Below are 18,986 nucleotides of genomic sequence, written 5' to 3' on the forward strand. Positions count from 1 at the left end.
TTATAATGAAAAAAATTGGCAGTAAGCGCTGAGATTCTGCAGTAGTTTGCCAGTCTCCCTCTGAAACTTCAGCCAAAGCTCAGCAAACCACCCCCACACCCCACCCCCATCCCACAGAAGTGACATCAACAGTTGAAAACTGGCATTTTTGTCATTTCTGCAGGGGTTCCGCCAATGTCCCACTGGAGGCTGGGAGAATCACCACTGAATTTCCAAACCAAGATTACTAATATATCATAGATGATGCGTGAAGGGAACAAAATGTATTTATCTACCTGAAGTGGGAAAGGGAAATTATTTATTTATTTTCCAGGAACAAGTTAAAAAATACACTCATCCAAAATCTTCAAGCACAACTGCCACCGACTTCTTTTCAAAGCATTTCCAGGATCACTTATTTGATGTAGTACATAGAGATCATTTCACAAACTCTCTCAGTGGACAGGCACAGCTTGGTGCCAGGAATGCATTTTTGTAAAACTAAGACTCTAATGTGCAAGGAGCATGGAGCTTCTTATGTGCTGACTAAAACAGGAATAAACCGACTTCATAGGACATCGATGTCATATGGTAAATGCATTGTATTCTACGCTTTATTTTTCTTCCACAGCAATGTGAGAAGAATGCAAATTCAGTACGAAACTATTCAGTCTAAAGGCTGGGGACAAGGCTGCAGCAGATGCAAAGATTTTGGATGACCTCATGAACTGAGAGAGCTATTAAAGCTGCTGAGGTTTGCTGAGTTGTGGTGCATTACATGACAAGAATAGAGGGCGTCATGATGCTAGCCCAGGGTTATACTGGGGTCAAGTGACAGAAAGAGAGGCCCTTCCTAGGAAATAATAGTCTTGTTTCACAGAAGTTTAATAATCCTGTTTTGTATTAGTACTGAGTAAAGAAAGGCACTAAGTGAGTATGTAGTCTTTACGAAGAAAAGGACATATAATTTGTGTTAATAATACATCAGATATCAAAGGGTACTTGGTTACTGGATTAACCACAGTGGCATTAAACAGGCAGACGTTTTCGCTGCATTAGATAACAGCATCTGCTATTGTGAACTTTCCCATTTGGCTAGCATGTTGGGGTTATTGGTGCCAGCTAAGATCTGCTCGGGAAAAAAAAACTCGACCACGACATCCCTTTTAGTTTATCGAACAAGTTTATCAAGTCCCACTCCAGGGACTTGAGCACAAATGTCGAGGCTGACACACAAGTGCAGTGCTGAGGGAATGCTGCACTGTCAGAGGTGATGATGATATTAAACCGAGGCCCCGTCTGCTCTCAGGTGGACGTAAAAGATCCCATGGCACTATTTCGAAGAAGAGCAGGGGAGTTATCCCCAGTGTCCTGGCCAATATTTATCCCTCAATCAACATCACTAAAACAGATTATCTGCTCATTATCACATTGCTGTTTGTGGGAGCTTGCTGTGCACAAATTGGCTGCCGCGTTTCTTATATTGTAACAGTGAGCTGTAAAAATGCAAGTCTTCATTTTCTTTCTTTCGTTACACAGATTAATAACTTTCAACTTTGCTATCCAGTTCTGTGTTGAATTCAAAAGAACACCAATGATCTTTTCACGGGACCACTTTTGCGAGTGGGCTGTGAAACTGATGAGCTTTTCTTCAGTCTCGAGAAGTATTTTTCAATTGTGCTTTTTTTTAATGCAGAATTGATATCAAATGACGCTAATTGAATACCAGAGTCCGAGCTGTCCACGACTATGTTCCCCGGGACTAGCGGGTCAGTTGGTTTACAATAGATAAGAGTTTCAACGATACCCCCAAACATCTTACCAGTCACAGCAATGAGGTACATTGAAAGTGGCGAATCGACTGGTGGGAAACTCCCCAACTAGATACCAAATAACTGGAAATGAATGGATACTAGAAAGAAAGACTTGCATTTATACAGTGCCTTTCATGACCATCGGACGTCTCAAAGCGCTTTACAGACAATGAAGTACTTTTTGAAGTGTAGTCACTGTTGTAATGTGGGAACCGCAGCAGCCAACTTGCGCACAGCAAGCTCCCACAAACAGCAACGTGAGAGCAATGCATTTATCTTGTGTATTCAATGGTTTGTCAATTGGATTTCTTTACCATTTTGTAAGTTCAATAAATTTCACACAATGTGAGGAGCGGAAGACTTCCCTTTTGCTGCAGTGCAACCGTAAATTCTCTAGCCTTGCCTTGCCCCATTCTATTAGCTGTTACTTGCGCTCAAGCCTCTGAAGGGCGCCGTCTAACCAATTGCTCAGATTTTAAAATTCTCATCCTTGTTTTCAAATGTTTCCTTGGCCTCGTCCCTCCCTATCACCTGCTCCAGCCCCACAACAATCATCTGAGACCTCTGCGCTCCTCCAATTCTGGCCTCTTGCACATCCCCAATGTTAATCGCTCCACCATTGGTGACTGTGCTTTCAACTGCCGTGGCCCTCAGCTCTGGAAATCCCTCCCTAAACCTCGCCGCTTCCTGTAAAACACTATTTAAAAACCTACCTCTTTGACCGAGCTTTTGGTCATCTGCCCTAATATCCCCTTATGTGGCTCAGTGTCAAATTTTATTTGATATCGCTCCTGTGAAGCGCCTTGGGACATTTTACTACGATATAGGTGTTATGTAAATGCAAGTTATTGCTTATGGTGGTGATTTTGGGGTGAGTAATTCTTCAAGTTTCTCTCTTCCTAGCTAAGGAAATATTAGCACTGTCCTCTGCTGAGAACTTACCCTGACAGGCCTGGCAAGATCAGTAACTCCTCACGAGGGATCTGTTACACCTCTTGCTCTTTAGTATGCTCGTGCACTACAATGCATTACAAACAGAGAAATTAATTATTTGCAAACATGTTTGTAAATGTATTGCAACACCTCAACAAGCCGACAGCCATATTGAAGTTGACACAGATTATGTATAATAATGGAAAACATATTTGACCAAGAAAGATTATATAAAAATGTGAGAATATTTTTTTTTAGCTTGAATGCATTCTACGTGAGTTACATATTTTAGTACATGGATATTTGGAAATGTTAAAATCAGTGCTCATTCTGAAAGGGCCCTGAGAAAAACTAGATAGGATGAATGATTTTCATTCCTATCTTGAATTCTTGGAAGGGATTGGCGATGCACAAAGGTACCAGAAACCAGTCCAGGGTTGATTCTCAAACTGCATATGAGTAATTTTATGCTATGCTGTACCTTATGTGCATAAAAATTTAATTTTGTTATGTTTAATCCCTTTGTGATTTAACACTGTCATGTACCTCATTTATATGCTAATTTCATGCAAATTACATTTATGACTCTTGCATCGTTAGCATCATTTCCGCTGCCACCTGGAAATTTAGATCACCCACGCAATGGTTGTGAGGACACAATGAGCTCGGGAAATTGTTATCGAGACAAAGAAAAGCACGCTTTAGAATTGTTGTGTTCCACTCTGGCAGTTCAAACTGAAATGGCCCTAAAAAAGTAATTGGGGGCATAAAGCACTGCCCAGCATGGAGTTGAGACATGACGACCGATACCCCCCCAGGTTTGATTCCTGATCGTGCCGCCGCTGCAAGCGAGTCACCGATCATCTGCTTCAGGTTAAGGAGGGGAAAGAATCAGTCAGGGTTTCTGCTTTCTGCTCCCAATCACTTTCAGGCAAACCATGCTGGCAGGCACGTGTGTGTATGTATTGGGCAAGAACAAGGCCAGACTGGAGTGCAGTGCACCCTATGGATGAATAACAACAACAACCTGTATTTATATAGCACCTTTAATGCAGTAAATGTCGCAAGGTGCTTCACAGGAGAGTTATAAGACAGTAATATGACACCGAGCCACATGGAGAGGCGGAGAGGTTTAGGGAGGGAGTTTTAGAGCTTAGGACCTAGGCAGCTGAAATCGGAATAGTTTGCCGGTGCTCATTCTCTAAGTACACACATGCAGAATGGGCACTTAGATGAGGTACTTACAGGCTGCTTACTGCCTATGAAGCCTTATATGTGTCCACGCCTTCATGGTGGGGGGGTGGGGGGGAGGTGGGGGCGAGGGGGGCAGAAAATTAGGCGGGAACTTTTTTTAAAAACAGGAGAATGTGTTGATCAAAGCCTCCTTTCAGTGTCTGCGGATACACAGCGCAAATCATGTTGGAAGTGCAACACACCTGCATTTACACACCAAATGGTTGCCAGTTTTGGTCGGACATATTCCTGGCCATTTCATCGCAAGACCTTCCGCCTCCAACCACCCCGCTAAACAGACTTTTTAAACCCATCTGCGATACTGTTCCAACTAATAAAGGAAATGAAAAAAAAACACACTTTTATTTTGGATGCCCCAAAGAATTTTGCCGCAGCAGTGCCCAGGAGGTGAAGCTACAATTCCCGCAGAATCCAGGGCAATCTGGAGGGTTGGCAGTCCTAAAACCATCATGAAGGAAATTGAGGCCCAACTGCTCGGATTGTTTTCCAGCAAGTCATTAAGAAAATTGAGCAAAGAAGGTGACTTCTTCTGCTGCACCATTTCAAACGAGTATCAATCTTACGCTGGAACTGGTGTAGAAAACAAAGTCTGGCACACACACTGCAGCTTGTGAATCGCCAAGCAAGGAAAGTATCTTGGGTAAGAAACACATGAAGGCCTTTCCTCCAACCAGGGGCTGGAGTACATGTGGCAGTGCTCGAGTTGTGATACAGGGCGGTGGAGAATTCGTGCCATGCAGCTGAATCAAGTTGAAACAGTTAGGCTCACGAAATTAGAATGACCGGAAGTGCATGGTGCGATCCAAAGAGATGTTCAGTAACGTAGCAGTTTCGCACAACTTACAAACAGACGAGAATTACCTTCAAGTGTTCTTCACACCAGCTGCATGCAAGGCTTTAATTTTACTTTATAAAACGCTATGTCTGATGGTGCGGGGGGAGGCGGGGGGGGGGGGACAAGGGTGAAAATGTCAGGGATTATCAGAGACTTCGAGTCTCCCGATATCTTTATAATGATAATGATGTGCTTTTCATATAGACTGTTCCATTGCAGAAGGAGAAGAGGAACTGACACGATCAGTACTAGCTTGCTACTGAATAATACACACTGAAAGGACCCGGCTTTAGAACATAAGATCATAAAAAATAGGAACAGGAGTAGGCCATTTGGCCCCTCGAGCCTGCTCCGCTTTTCAATAAGATCATGGCTGATCTGATCATGGACTCAGCTCCACTTTCCTGCCCGCTCCCCATAACCCCTTATTGTTTAAGAAACTGTCCATTTCTGTCTTAAATGTATTCAATGTCCCAGTTTCCACAGCTCTCTGATTTACAACCCTCTGATAAAATAAATTTCTTCTCATCTCAGTTTTAAATGGGCGGCCCCTTATTCTAAGACCATGCCCTCTAGTTCTAGTCTCCCCCATAAGTGGAAACATCCTCTCTGCATCAACCTTGACAAGCCCCCTCATAATCTTATACGTTTTGATAAGATCACCTCTCATTCTTCTGAATTCCAATGAGTAGGGAACTAACCTACTTAACCTTTCCTCATAAGTCAACCCCCTCATCCCCGGAATCAACCTAGTGAACCTTCTCTGAACTGCCTCCAAAGTAAGTATATCCTTTCGTAAATATGGAAACCAAAACTGCACGCAGTATTCCAGGTGTGGCCTCACCAATAACCTGTATAGCTGTAGCAAGACTTCCCTGCTTTTATACTCCATCCCCTTTGCAATAAAGGCCAAGATACCATTGGCCTTCCTGATCACTTGCTGTACCTGCATACTATCCTTTTGTGTTTCATGCACAAGTACCCCCAGGTCCCGCTGCACTGCAGCACTTTGCAATCTTTCTCCATTTAAATAATAACTTGCTTTTTGATTTTTTTTTCTGCCAAAGTGCATGACCTCACACTTTCCAACATTATACTCCATCTGCCAAATTTTTACCCACTCACTTAGCCTGTCTATGTCCTTTTGCAGATTTTTTGTGTCCTCCTCACACATTGCTTTTCTTCCCATCTTTGTATCGTCAGCTACCCTTGCAACTGTCGGAGGCAGGACTAAGGGCCGAATGACAGTGGGAGGGGGTGTTGAAAGAGGAGGGATAATCTTTTGTGAACAGGTAGAATTGAATGTAGTTCGTTATTTTCTTGTCACAAGTGCTGTTGCTGGTGAGTAAAGGTCAGGGAGAGTGCTTGAAATGTTGCTCAGTAGGGAGCCAAGGGTACTATCAAATCCATGCGCTGGAGTCATTCAAGGGTCAGCCAGCTTCAGTGTCAGTTTCTTTAGTAACCATAGCCAAGGATTCTGGGATTAGTGTATGTTCGATGCCACATCCTGAAAGCATATATCGTCCTTTAAGAACACATTTAGCTCTTTGGTATCAGCAAGAAACTTAGAGTAAATTGCTCAAATTTCCCCCATGTAATAAATCATGTGTGCACCTCCAAAAGAGTAAGCCTCCTTGTTAGCCAGCCTACTAGAGGCTGAGGCAACGACTATATTGTTACATGTGTTTAAAGAAAACAAACATTCTCTCTGCCTGTTTTTTGACAGTTCAATTACTTTTTCAGATTTCAAAGTCTACAACCCTCTTTTGCTGATGAAAATCTGCAAAATGATTGTATAAATATTTAATGGTGCTGATTAGAAGTTGGTACTGGAGAGTATGTGAAATCAAAGAATGGTTTCTTAACTCCAGATTTTGTTACTAAACTGAAAAACTGCAATTTTGCCATTTAAGATTTGATATTAAAGTGCAGTCCTTGAAAGGATGTATCTGATTTCTTACGTATTGGGTTTTGTTTTCCTATCCTTTCTCTTCCCTGCTTCCTGTTTTGCTGTGGTTCCAATGTTTATGGAATGACTGGTGCAAACCCTGAGAGAGTGAGTGTGCTGGTGATCTATCTTCAATGGAATGAGCGCTCCGCTCTCATAAAGAGAACAGCAGTAAACGTGTTACCTTTGAAGAAGGGAGGTTGGGAAATAAAGACATGATGATAAACTAAATCAGGAACTTTGGGCACTTCTGATTAAAACAATATAATGTTAGCCACGTGCCCAGTTTACAGATAATATCCATAATCATTTGGATCACTGGTTATATACTAACTTAAACTGGGCTACATTCAGGGGATTTATTTTACTGTAATACTTTGAGAAAGGTAGATCAAGTAACATATCTTGGCAGCCAGTGGAAGAAAGAAAGTAAAAGAAAGAAAGAAAAAGGATATTCCATGTAGTTTACAATCAATGGATTAGCTTTAAGTGTAGTCACTGCTGTTATGCAAGCAAACATGGTAGCAGGTTTGTGCAGAGCATAGTCCCACAAACAGCAAACGAATGACAGAATAATGTTTGCTGTGGTGTGGCTTGAGAGAGGTACTACGTGAGAGATTAATACTAACTAGGACACCAGGAGATCTGCTTTGAATCGGGCCATGGGATCGTTTACATTCTCCTCGGCAAGTCACTGCCTTAATTTAATGCCTCATCTGTAAAGCAGCATCTCCAGCAATGCAGCACTCCCTCAGTACAGAAGGTCACAGAGTGGAATTCACAGAGCATTCACATGCCCGCCCTATCAGTGGGAAAGTGGGAAATCAAAACCAAAGAAGAAAATAATTAAAATTAGGAAAGAGGGAGCGGATTTTTCTTTTAAATGTTACTGTTTCTGAGGCAAACATGAAAAGAGATTTGCTGGATAGTAAAGTGTCTTGCAAAGGTGCTTACAGATTCAGTCAAACTCTAAATAAGCTCCTTTAAATCTTGCTGCAGATATTTCTTATTTGTATAGGCTTATTCGAAACAGCAATTTTTTAATCCTGATTGAACAGGGGCTGCTTCAGGTTACAGGGTTGGGTCGGTCTGAATGAATCATGTTCAACACCACTCTGAATGCTGCTTTATAATTAGGTGACAGAAGTGCATTTACAACAGGGTACCATGCAGATTTGTTGTTTCCCTTTCCCAAGATGGAGAATCTGGTCTTGGTGTTGGACTCTGTCAAGCAGCTCAGTAAAGAACAGAAACATTTTCTCTCAAATCTCAACTGTGGCAGGTGGGCTTGAGTGACAGGCAGTCCTGGGACTGAAAAATATGATCATGTGTTTTGAAAGGCAGGCAATCTACTGCCAGTGAGAAACGGTGACAGATATGTGATCGTCAAGCCATAGTGCTCCCACATACTGACATTAGGGATTTTTACTGACTGACATCGTATTCTGATGCGTTTGTGATTGAAATGAGGAAACAATGAAACTGTAAGTAGAGACCCACTGCCAAATCTTGCTACGTCAGTGAGCATGTTGACTGTCAAGTAACTACATAAATGGTGCTTTTTTTTGTGAATGACGGTGTGTCTGTCTTGTACTTAGTGTTTCTGCAGTGCACTGCCGTATTTGCTTCACTTAATATGGTTCAAAATTGGGGAAATATTCCTCTGCTGATTTTTTTCCTCAGAGAAGAAATAGGTTTGCAGAGAGTATGCAAAGTGCACGTGTATCGTTCTGGGGATACTGTTGCTTTAACAATGACAGCATTACAGCAAACCTTATGCAGCCTGACTGATTTAACAATAATACATGTTAAGGGTCCCACTATCAGCTGTCAGTCAAACCCAATTATCCCAATTGGGCAATAAACTCCTTGATTCAGTTCATGTTAAAATGTTATTTCCTGCCCCTTATATGAACTTATTACTGGTTTAAGTTGCAGACAGTGTCCCCTGTCGATATTTTCTTTGATAAAACAGTGTGGGCCCAAAATTGGTCAATACATAAGGTCTGCCCATTTCTCGCTGGTATGCCGGTGGTAGGGGGCCAATATTGGCCCCTAGGGCTGTTAGGTAAAATGTTGTGTTTGCAAAGGGTACAATAAGTCATCATGCCACAGAACATTGGAAGTGGGTGAGTCCAAAACATGGGGGCATAACCTTAAAATTAGAGCTCGGCTATTTAGGGTGATGTCAGGAAGCACTTCTTCACACAAAGTGTAGTGGAAATCTAAAACACTCACCCCATCCCACCCCAGAAATAAAAAAGTTGTTGAGGCTGGGTGTCAGTTGAAAATTTCAAAACTGAGAATGATAGTTTTTTTGTTCAAGAAAGTTATTAAAGGACATGGAACTAAATGGAGTTGAGATACAGATCAGCTATGATCTAATTGAATGACGGAACAGGTTCGAGGGGCTGAATGACCTACTCCTGTTCCTATGCTCCGAAGTGAAGTCATGTTTGAGTTTCTTTACTCTTTGTTTACTCTAGATATTTTTGACATTGTATTCCACACGACTTGTTAGCTCCCAGTGGTTCAGAGAGCATTTTCACTTGGCCAGGTACGTAGATCAATTCATAACTTTCCCAAGGGACCGAGCAAGGACCCATCCTCAGGTTATTCCTTCAGCAGGCGGCAGAAGAACAAAAATACTACACTAGACTTCGACTCAGGCTTCAACCATCAACTACGTTTATTAAACAGGAACCGAACAAGGGAATTGTAGCTGTAAGGGAACATCTATTTTGCAATAGTTCTGAAGCTCAGTGAGCTCCCTCTATAGTAAAAAATAATAAATAGGGGAAGGAAATCAGTCACAATTGTTTCATTTCAGTCATAAAGACAATGAGGGAAAAATTTTGTGATTCTCTGTATTTTAAATGCTCCGCATTAGTCCCATTCGAAGGTCAGTGTTTGCTTATTAAAGACCTGTGCTTCAGTTGAAAGTTCAATAAACAGGTAATGGTGAATTTGCAGCACATACCCACATTAGCAAAAGGTGTCCCATTTAGGTGGCATGTTGGAGAAATTCTCCCAAACACAGCTTGTAACAATATTTCAGAGAGGGAGTGCACCAAAGGTTCACCAAACTGATTCCTGGGATGGGGGATTGTCCTATGAGGAGAGATTGAGTAGACTGGACCTATATTCTCTAGAGTTTAGAAGAATGAGAGGTGATCTCATTGAAACATACAAAATTCTTACAGGGCTTGACAGGGTAGGTGCTGGGAGGATGTTTCCCCTTGGCTGGGGAGTCTAGAACCAGGGGTCACAATCTCAGAATAAGGGGTCGGCCATTAGGACTGAGATGAGGAGATATTTCTTCACTCAGAGGGTGGTGAATCTTTGGAATTCTCCACCCCGGAGGGATGTGGAGGCTCAGTCGTTAAGTATATTCAAGAGAGAGATCGCTAGATTTTTGGATATTAAGGGAATCAAGGGATATCGGGATCAGTCGAAGATCAGCCATGGTCTCATTGAATGGCAGAGCAGGCTTGAGGGGCCAAATGACCTACTCCTGCTCTTAATTCTTATGTTCTTAACAGTCAAGTTGTTTCAAACTGATTAAAGCTTCCCCCAGCCCACCGTGTTTTAAAGGTAACTCTTGTGTATTACACACTTGTTTTCTTTCTATCTGTTTTAATTTAAACAGCAACCAATTTCTAATCAACCAGGGAGGGGAGGCGGAGGAGTGGAGACAAACATCTCCGGGTCAAAATTTAACAAAGAAAATGTCCACCTTGACCTCTTTCAAATTGTGCCGTGTAAACAGGAAGCTTTCAATCACTACATTGATTTTACATGGTTATAAAACACATCAAATTATTTGTTTTGATATTTTTTAGTGAGGTTTCATGTCACGATGTACAAAGAAAACTAATTTCTTATGCACAAGGCAGATGAATTAACAGTGGCAAATCTACATTTTGTCAATTTATGACACACAAGCTCGAAAAACCTTCCCTGCTGTACATAGAATCCTAAATGAGGGGAGGAGATCACATTATATATTATGGAAATAAAAATGCAATTTTCCATAATAACTAAAGTGTTAAAAAAAATGCATCTCTAACCTAAAGTTCATACGTGCTGACAAAGGCCAATTGCAAGGCACTCGTCTACAATGCTGTCAGCAAAACCCTGTACAACCAAACAATTTATTCGACAGAGAAGCTCAAAATTACGCAGGCAGATTGTTTCATTTCTGTTGTTATTCAGAGAGTAATTTGTTCTCCTTCACTCTCCCAAAGCGTGGTCCCAGCTGTTCCTCAATTTGGCATGCAAATCTGCGTTTTGCTTTGATGGCTGAACTGATCCTCCACTCCACCACTGCCGCCCCCACCCTCCTCCTCTCTGTCCCTGGGCAGGCCTGTTGCCTGGACTCCGCCCACTCTCGCCAGTCATTCCGCTGTGTTTACCCCAGTGCAGTGCACTGCAGCGTGGAACTCAGGTTGAAAGGACATGCTCAGTGCGGCAGTACAATGAGTAAGACAGGAAGAGAGAGGGAGAGATGTTTTACTGAGGGAAATGGCTTCTATCATTATAAAAATTCAACGCAGAGAGCCTGGTATGACAGAAAGTTGACACTAAAAAAAAAAACGCATTTTTGAAACAGTTCATTTACTGTGAATCACCATTTTTGATGACTTCCCCTTGACTGCTCAAATGTAATCTGTACAAAAGAATCTGTAGCTTTGTTCACTCTCCCGTGTGTAGCATGTTCACTACACAGGCGGGAAAGCGAAATGAGATTTTATTTTAATGAGTGATAACTGTCCTCTGGTCTCATTTTACGGCAATGATAGTGGTGCAAGTGCTGCTCAGGGGTAGCTCTGTGCTTCCGTGTGACGCTGGGACAGTTGTGGGAGTGTGGTGACCGCTGTTGCCCATGTATATCTTGTGAGGGTAAAGATGAGAGCCGGGGCCGAAATTGCCCACTTTTTTCAAGGCCCGTTACCAGAGGTGGTAAGGCCTTTCCGACTGGGGGCAGGCAGATGGTGCAACCCATAAGAACATAAGAACATAAGAATTAGGAACAGGAGTAGGCCATCTAGCCCCTCGAGCCTGCTCCGCCATTCAATAAGATCATGGCTGATCTGGCCGTGGACTCAGCTCCACTTACCTGCCCGCTCCCCGTAACCCTTAATTCCCTTATTGGTTAAAAATCTATCTATCTGTGACTTGAATACATTCAATGAGCTAGCCTCAACTGCTTCCTTGGGCAGCGAATTCCACAGATTCACAACCCTCTGGGAGAAGAAAGTCCTTCTCAACTCGGTTTTAAATTGGCTCCCCCGTATTTTGAGGCTGTGGCCCCTAGTTCTAATCTCCCTTACCAGTGAAAACAACCTCTCTGCCTCTATCTTGTCTATCCCTTTCATGATTTTAAATGTTTCTATAAGATCACCCCTCATCCTTCTGAACTCCAACGAGTAAAGACCCAGTCTACTCAATCTATCATCATAAGGTAACCCCCCTCATCTCCAGAATCAGCCCAGTGAATCGTCTCTGTACCCCCTCCAAAGCCAGTATATCCTTCCTCAAGTAAGGTGACCAAAACTGCATGCAGTACTCCAGGTGCAGCCTTACCAATACCCTATACAGTTGCAGCTTTTGTACTCCATCCCTCGCGCAATGAAGGCCAACATTCCATTCGCTTTCCTGATTACCTGCTGCACATGCAAACTAACTTTTTGGGATTCATGCACAAGGACCCCCAGGTACCTCTGCACCTCAGCATGTTGTAATTTCTCCCCATTCAAATAATATTCCCTTTTACTGTTTTTTTTTTCCAAGGTGGATGACCTCACACTTTCCGACATTGTATTCCATCTGCCAAACCTTCGCCCATTCGCTTAACCTATATAAATCTCTTTGCAGCCTCTCTGTGTCCTCTACACAACCCGCTTTCCCACCAATCTTTGTGTCATCTGCAAATTTTGTTACACTACACTCTGTCCCCTCTTCCAGGTCATCTATTTATATTGTAAACAGTTGTGGTCCCAGCACCGATCCCTGTGGCACACCACTAACCACCGATTTCCAACCCGAAAAGGACCCATTTATCCCGACTCTCTGCTTTCTGTTCGCCAGTCAATTCTCTATCCATGCTAATACATTTCCTCTGAACCCGCGTACCTCTATCTTCTGCAGTAACCTTTTGTGTGGCACCTTATCGAATGCCTTTTGGAAATCTAAATACACCACATCCATCGGTACACCTCTATCCACCATGCTTGTTATATCCTCAAAGAATTCCAGTAAATTAGTTAAACATGATTTCCCCTTCATGACTCCATGCTGCGTCTGCTTGATTGCACTATTCCTATCTAGATGTCCCACTATTTCTTCCTTAATGATAGTTTCAAGCATTTTCACCACTACAGATGTTAAACTAACCGGCCTATAATTACCTGCCTTTTGTCTGCCCCCTTTTTTAAACAGAGGCGTTACATTAGCTGCTTTCCAATCCGCTGATACCTCCCCAGAGTCCAGAGAATTTTGGTAGATTATAACGAATGCATCTGCTATAACTTCCGCCATCTCTTTTAATACCCTGGGATGCATTTCATCAGGACCAGGGGACTTGTCTACCTTGAGTCCCATTAGCCTGTCCAGCACTACCCCCCCTGGTGATAGTGATTGTCTCAAGGTCCTCCCTTCCCACATTCCCGTGACCAGCAATTTTTGGCATGGTTTTTGTGTCTTCCACTGTGAAGACCGAAGCAAAATAATTGTTTAAGGTCTCAGCCATTTCCACATTTCCCATTATTAAATCCCCCTTCTCATCGTCTAAGGGACCAACATTTACTTTAGTCACTCTTTTCCATTTTATATATCTGTAAAAGCTTTTACTATTTGTTTTTATGTTTTGCGCAAGTTTACCTTCGAAATCTATCTTTCCTTTCTTTATTGCTTTTTTAGTCATTCTTTGCTGTTGTTTAAAATTTTACCAATCCTCTAGTTTCCCACTAACCTTGGCCACCTTATACGCATTGGTCTTTGATTTGATACTCTCCTTTATTTCCTTGTTTATCCACGGCTGGTTATCCCTTCTCTTACCTCCCTTCTTTTTCACTGGAATATATTTTTGTTGCGCACTATGAAAGAGCTCCTTAAAAGTCCTCCACTGTTCCTCAATTGTGCCACCGTTTAGTCTGTGTTTCCAGTCTACTTTAGCCTTCATCCCACTATAGTCCCCTTTGTTTCAGCATAGTACACTCGTTTCTGACACAACTTCCTCACCCTCAATCTGTATTACAAATTCAACCATACTGTGATCACTCATTCCGAGAGGATCTTTTACTAGGAGATAGTTTATTTTTCCTGTCTCATTACACAGGACCAGATCTAAGATAGCTTGCTCCCTTGCAGGTTCTGTTACATACTGTTCTAAGACACAATCCCGTATGCATTCTATGAATTCCTCCTCCAGGCTACCCCGTGCAATTTGAGTTGACCAATTGATATGTAGGTTAAAATCCCCCATGACTGCTGCTGTTCCTTTTTCACATGCCTCCGTTATTCCCTTGATTATTGCCCGCCCCACCGTGAAGTTATTATTTGGGGGCCTATAAACTACGCCCACCAGTGACTTTTTCCCCTTACAATCTCTAATCTCCACCCACAGTGATTCAACATTTTGTTCATTAGAGCCAATATCGTCTCTCACAACTGCCCTGATATCATCCTTTATTAACAGAGCTACCCCACCTCCTTTCCCTTCTTGTCTATCTTTCCGAATCGTCAGATACCCCTGTATGTTTAATTCCCAGTCTTGGCCACCCTGCAACCATGTTTCTGTAATGGCCACCAAATCATACCCATTTGTAATGATTTATGCCGTCAACTCATTTACTTTATTTCGAATGCTGCGTGCATTTAGGTAGAGTGTTTTAATCCTAGTTTTTAAATCATGATTTTTAGTTTTGACCCCTCCTGCAGCCCCTTTAAATTCAGTGGCCCTTTTTGTTTTTTGCCTTGGGTTTCTCTGCCCTCCACTTTTACTCATCTTCTTTCTGTCTTTTGCTTTTGTCTCCTTTTTGTTTCCCTCTGTCTCCCTGCATTGGTTCCCATCCCCCTGCCATATTAGTTTAACTCCTCCCCAACAGCACTAGCAAACACCCCCCCTCGGACATTGGTTCCGGTCCTGCCCAGGTGTAGACCGTCCGGTTTGTACTGGTCCCACCTCCCCCAGAACCGGTTCCAATGCCCCAGGAATTTGAATCCCTCCTTGCTGCACCACTGCTCAAGCCACGTATTCATTTGAGCTATTCTGCGATTCCTACTCTGACTAGCACGTGGCACTGGTAGCAATCCCGAGATTACCACTTTTGAGGTTCTACTTTTTAATTTAGCTCCTAGCTCCTTAAATTCGTCTCGTAGGACCTCATCCCTTTTTTTACCTATGTCGTTGGTACCAATGTGCACCACAACAACTGGCTGTTCTCCCTCCCTTTTTAGAATGTCCTGCACCCGCTCCGAGACATCCTTGATCTTTGCACCTGGGAGGCAACATACCATCCTGGAGTCTCGGTTGTGGCCGCAGAAACGCCTATCTATTCCCCTTACAATTGAATCCCCTATCACTATTGCTCTCCCACTCTTTTTCCTGCCCTCCTGTGCAACAGAGTCAGCCACGGTGCCATGAACTTGGCTGCTGCTGCCCTCCCCTGATGAGTCATCCCCCTCAACAGTACTCAAAGCAGTGTATCTGTTTTGCAGGGGGATAACCGCAGGGGACCCCTGCACTACCCTCCTTGCACTGCTCTTCCTGCTGGTCTTCCATTCCCTAGCTGGCTGTGGACCCTTCACCTGTGGTAAGACCAACTCGCTACACGTGCTACTCTCGTCATTCTCAGCATCGTGGATGCTCCAGAGTGAATCCACCCTCAGCTCCAAATCCACAACGCGGTCCGTCAGGAGCTGGGGGCAGATACACTTCCCGCAGATGTAGTCGTCAGGGACACCGGAAGTGCCCCTGAGTTCCCACACGGTACAGGAGGAGCATATCACGTGACCGAGCTCTCCTGCCATGACTTAACCCTTAGATACCCTTAAATTGGCAACAACAATGTTAAACGGTTACTTACTGATATAAAAAAGAAAAAGAAAAGCTACTCACCAATCACCAGCCAATCACTTACCCCCTTGGCTGTGACATCACCTTTTGATTTCTTTCTACTTTTTTGCCTTTTCTCCCCGCTGTAGCTGAACCTGCCTGCCTCTCCACGCACCTGGGCCTTTATAGGCCTCACCTCGCACCATGCGGAATTGCCCCCCGGGTCGGGGGCAGCAGAAATGGGTTTCTGCTGCGACCCACGTTTCCGCCACGCCCGGCGCTCCGGCTCGTTGCCGGTCGCGCGCCAACCCCTTGCCGACCGGCGGCCAACCCACTTCCGCACCGCAGGGGAATTGCCCCACGGGAGGGCAACCGCCACTGCTCGGTGCTCGCGACAGCTTCAAGACTCGGGAAGCTGCTAGTGGCTGGGCCGCCCTTAAAGGGGAGGGCGCACCGCAGCAGGCGACATTTTATTTTAATTGTTGGCTGACTTTGCAGTCGGCCCGACAATGGCGGCCGCTGGTTTGGCCGGGCCGCCAACAGGTAGCCCTCCCTCGTCGCCCAGTGGGCGCCAAGGCGGCCTCGCAGCGTCCTTCCCCGTTCAGCGCGACGTGGCATGTCCAAATGCTGGGAGGCAGTGAAAAAGTTTAAGAGCTGAATTTTCTGGCTCTTCCTTTAAAAAGGGAGATAGGGGCAAGTCCAGGGAACTATAGACAACTAGCTTAACGTCAGTGGTAGGGAAGATAATATATTCTTTATTCAAAGATGCAATAGAAAAACATATAGAAACTGAAAATATGTTAGAGTGTTAAATTTGATTGAGTAATTAAAATGACAACAGCTTTGGTCATTTGATATATTCAATCTCTTAATTGAAGCGGTGTTTGCCTTGCAGGGGCTCTGTGTAAAGGTTCGGATTGAGGCCCTTACATTTTACTGGACAATGATACTAAATACCACCGATTTAAACCGGTGTCGAATCCACACATGTACAACTATGAAAAGGGCGTGTTTGAAATAGGTAATATAACAATTGTTGGCAAAAGGAATAGAAGGATATCTTGATGAGGTTAGATGAAGAGGGGTGAGAGGAGGTTCGTTTGGAGCATAAACACCGGCATGGACCTGTTGGGCCGAATGGCCTGTTTCTGTGCTGTAAATAATATGTACTACTTTGTAAAAACCATCAGCGATCAGCATTGCCCAGGTGTCCTTTCATGGGAGCTCCTCGGGGGCTTCTGATTGGCTCAGGGTCTCAGGGTCCCATGCAGTGGCACGAGCTGCAGAGTCCTATAACCTCCCTGCCTCTTGAATAAATTAACAATATTTCTTTCTGTTAAATTTATGTTATTGTTTCTTTTATCTATTACTTCTCTGGCCTTAGCAGTGGCAATACAGCCATTTTATAATCCCGATTCCAAACAACTAAACTGTTTTGTCAGCTGTGACTCAGTGGGTAGCACCCTAACTTCTGAGTCTGAAGGTTGTGGGTTCAAGTCCCACTCCAGGAACTTGAGCATGTAAATTTAGGCTGACACTTGAGTGCAGTGCCGAGGGAATGCTGTACGGTCGGAGGTGCCGTCTTTCAGATAAGATATTAAATCGTGGCCTTGTCTGCTCTCTCAGGTTGATATAAAAGATACCATGGAGCTATTTTGAAGAAGAGCAGGGGAGTTATCCCTCAATCAACATAACAAAAACAGATAATCTGACCGTTATCACTGTTTGTGGGAGGGGGGAGCTTGCTGTGCACAAATTTGCTGCCGCGTTTCCCACATTACAACAGTGCCTACATTCCAAAAAGTTTTTAATTTACTGTAAAGCGCTTTGAGACATCCGGTGGTTGTAAAGTGTGCTATATTAATGCAAGTCTTTCTTTCACCCCATTACTGATTTAGTGCAACATCCCCGTGAGCTGTATATTTTTTTTGTATCAGAAGTTATAGCTTTTGAAAAAAGTGGATTGTGCTCTTCGAAAATGGTGAGGTCAAGGATTCCAGTGACTCCTCTAATTTATAAAGCTTTAGGCCAGAATGAAAGCACACATCTTTAAAATAAGATTGGCATTTGACTGTTTTGTTCTTTGTTTTTCAAATTGAGATTGGTTTTTGGTTGAAAATTTTAACTGGCAATAAAATGGCATTTTTTATTTAGCAAAATATGTTTTTCCTGCGAGTATTATATTTTTGTTCTTTTTCCTCCCTTTCCCCGAGCCCCTACACTAAGATGCTTTGACACGCTATAGAAAAATGTCCCTAGGTGCTTCTCAGAAGCATAATCAGATAAGAATGGACGCAGAACAAAAGGAGATATAAGGAGGAGTGACCAAACGCTGTCAAAGAGGTGGGTTTAAAAGGTCAAAAGAGAGGTGGAGAGGCATAGAAGTTTAGGGAGAAACCAGAGTGGTGGAGCTAGATGGCTGAATGCACGGCTGCCAATGTTGGTGGATGATCAAGAGGCCATATTTGGAGGAACATAGAGTTCTCGGAGGATTGTGGGGCTGGAAGAGGTTACAGAGATAGGGAGGGGCGAGGCCGTGAAAGGATTTAAACGGGAGTGTGAGAACTTGAAATTTGAGACATATAGGCCCCAAGTTTCCACATGATTTGCGCCTGATTTTTAGGAGCAACTGGTGGAGAACGGACTATCTTAGAAATCGCAATTCTCCACATTTTTTTTTCTGCAGTTCTAGTCAGTTAGAACAGTTTCACTTTGGAACAGAATTTTTTCTTCAAAAGGGGGCGTGTCCGGCCACTGACGCCTGATTTCAAAGTTTCCACAGTGAAAACGTACTCCAAACTAACTTAGAATGGAGCAAGTGAAGATTTTTGTAGAACTGAAAAAACCTTGTCTACACATTAAAAAATCAGGCGCAGGTTACAAATTAGGCGTCCAGAACGAGGTGGGGGTGGGGGGGGGGGGAGGGGGGGGAGGGAAGTCATTACATTCTATAATAAATCCTTATTTATACTTATACAAATATTATACAAATAAATCCAACCTGAATAAACATTTATAAGCAAAGAAAAGATTAAATAAACCATCTTCCTACCTGTGTGAAAGTGCTTCAGCCAGGGAGAATGCTGCAGTCAGCCTCACAAGTTGAGGCAGCCGTTCCCGACGGCAGGGGGGGGGGGGAGGGAGTGCGGGCCCGACCGACCAAAC

General features: G+C 43.4%; 1 protein-coding gene across 2 annotated transcripts in view; it reads left to right on the plus strand.

The window, feature by feature from the left end:
- Window positions 1–8,222: 8,222 nt before the first annotated feature.
- Window positions 8,223–18,986, plus strand: part of klf12b (Kruppel like factor 12b) — a 245,514-nt gene continuing 234,750 nt past the window's right edge. For both annotated transcript variants that reach the window (XM_070891390.1, XM_070891391.1), the window contains exon 1: window positions 8,223–8,247. The gene's annotated coding sequence lies outside the window, so the exon portion shown is untranslated. The remainder of the gene's footprint in view (window positions 8,248–18,986) is intronic.

Source organism: Pristiophorus japonicus, chromosome 10 (assembly GCF_044704955.1).
Source record: "Pristiophorus japonicus isolate sPriJap1 chromosome 10, sPriJap1.hap1, whole genome shotgun sequence".
Lineage (NCBI taxonomy): Eukaryota > Metazoa > Chordata > Chondrichthyes > Pristiophoridae > Pristiophorus > Pristiophorus japonicus.